Here is a 2,517-nt window from a genome sequence, read left to right as displayed (position 1 = left end):
CGAGGGCTTTAAGAGAAAATGGACTGAAGTCCCAAAAGGAAGAGGGAATTCTGCCTCCAGAATGTCTTCAGACTCAAATTACAACTCAGCTCTCCCTGGGTCTCTAGCTTTCCTGCCTCCCTTGCAGATTTTGGACTTGCCAGTCTTCACAATCATATGAGGTCATTCCTTAAAATCAATCAATCTCTCCTTCTCTTTCTACACATGTATCTATAGATATAGATACACACACAGACTTTATTGATTCTGTTTCTCTGGAGAACCTAATATCCTCAGCTTCTCTCTCTCCCAGGCCCCATCAGCCAATCAAACCCAAAGCTCAAGTTCACTGGGTTCAACAAATGCCTCCAAAGCCAAAGTTGGCTTCACTGCCTGTTTACAGCTCTACATGTCTACCTTCATTAGGTTCTGGCCTACATCCTCTTTCCCTTCATGCCAGCCCATCAATACATTCAGGAAGATTTTTTATATTTTATCCAGAATGTTCAATTGTTTCCAATAAGTGGGTTGGTCAGAATGGCTCGTCTGCCAAATGAATGAAAATGGAAATCAGTAAACAAGCTGACCTATTGTACCTTTCCTTAACTTATAGGCTATTTAATCATGAAATGTGGCTCATCTCTTGGTGGCTCCTATCATCTGGATATGTCTGAGCCATCTTCCTTTTGCCATACTTAGCATACTGCGTTAAATAAATGATAATAGTAATGATAACTACACACGTCTGATTCAAAAGCAAGGTAGATCCTTGCTGAATGCCTCTGATGGCTATGGGGTGTGGGGTTACATTGTGTCACTTACAAACTTTTCCTGAGCATCTCTCAACATGTCACTTTCTCTCTCATTCCCCCTGAATGGAGGCCTGTTTGTTTCCCCTGACACCTGGCATCTCTTCTTTCTCTCCGTATCACCCCTCTTTCTTTTCTCTCTTGGAGAGGGAGTCAGGGTGGAGAGGAAGACATCAAAGATAACTAAGAAATTACTCAAAGGCATTAAACCTGAATAGCTAGAATAATGAATGGTAGAGCACCTAGGAGGAGGTGCATGTTTGCTGGGGCAGGACGAGCTTGATTTTAGATATACTTGATTATAAAAGACAAGAGGGCAAAGGGAAAAAGCCACCCAACAACTGAAAAAAGGGGCTGAGAGCTTAGAAAGAACATTTGTTCTTTCTGTAAGTTTTTCTTCACTGCATGTTCACTGGGCCATGGAGACGATGCATGAAATGGCCTCTATTGGTGTCAGCTCTGACGGGTAGAATAAGAATGAAGGCAAACAAAGAGGAAAACCATACAGTTAAGCTAAGATAATAAATACTTTTGCCTTGTTTCTGGAAGCCAACCAGAGATCTTTTTTACATATCATCCTTCTCAAAAGTCTACTTAAAATTCTAGCATTGTAGATTGTCAGCTATATCAACTTGAAGCTCAAAGCAACACCACAAAGGAATGCAAAGAAAATACAACTATATATCCATCAGGACAAAGAGCTCTGACCAAGATATTTCCAGGCACAAGAGTGGCAAGATTCATCAATTATCAAACGTGAAAAGCCCAAAGGTTAGTGTGGGGTTTTTAAAAATGTTTTTGATAAGTATTCTATGAAATAAGGGAAATCTCAATTGTATAAAATATATATATATGGGGAAAATAACTGGAAGGAAATATACCAACATGTAAATAGTTATGTCTATATGTTATTTCAAGTGATTTTAACTGTCTTCTTTTTACATTTTTGTTTTTGAATATGGTGATATGATACAGTGCAATGGACAGAACTTGAGCTTTGGAGCCTGACAAAGCCGGGCATTCATTACCACTGTGCCCGTTGAGTAAGAAACTTAACCGCTCTGAGCCTGAGCTCCTCACATGAAAAAGAGGAATAATAATAATAAGGTCAATATTGGATTCAGTGACATAAAGTGCTTGCCATAGATAGTAAATGGGAATTATTATAATGAACATATATTGGATTTAGGTGGTCGCTCTTTCTCTTTCATTCTCTATGTTAATTATTATTTTAAACACTGCTTCTTCACTATTTGCTTCTGAGCTCCATTTCCAAAAGTAACATATCCTTCAGCAGTTTTTTCAGCACAGTTCATTATAAACTCATACAGTCTATTAGAAATTACCTTAAATTTAAGTTCATTCTTGAAAAATAGTTTAGAAGGATATGAAATTCTAGATTAGACATTTTTTAACCAGCACTTTGGAGATACTATTCTATCCTCTTTTGGCTTCTGTCATAATCTTCGACCATACTCCTGTGAATCAGTTTTGTTTTGCAGGTTAATTCCCTGTTCTCTCTGGTCGTTGTTAAGATGATCAGTTTTGCGGTTGTTTTTTAAACATTGCGTGTGCACACACACGTTATGTGAAATGTATATACAGAACTGCACAACATCGATACAGTTTCACCACCATCCAAGACAAGAAACAGAATATTGTTGGCACCACGGGAGCCTCCCGTATACCCTTCTCCCCAGGAAGTAAGCACTATCCGGACTAAATGACT

Source organism: Propithecus coquereli, unplaced genomic scaffold (assembly GCF_000956105.1).
Source record: "Propithecus coquereli isolate 6110/MARCELLA unplaced genomic scaffold, Pcoq_1.0 Scaffold11, whole genome shotgun sequence".
Taxonomy (NCBI): Eukaryota; Metazoa; Chordata; class Mammalia; order Primates; family Indriidae; genus Propithecus; species Propithecus coquereli.
Note: the sequence above shows the minus strand (reverse complement) of the source record.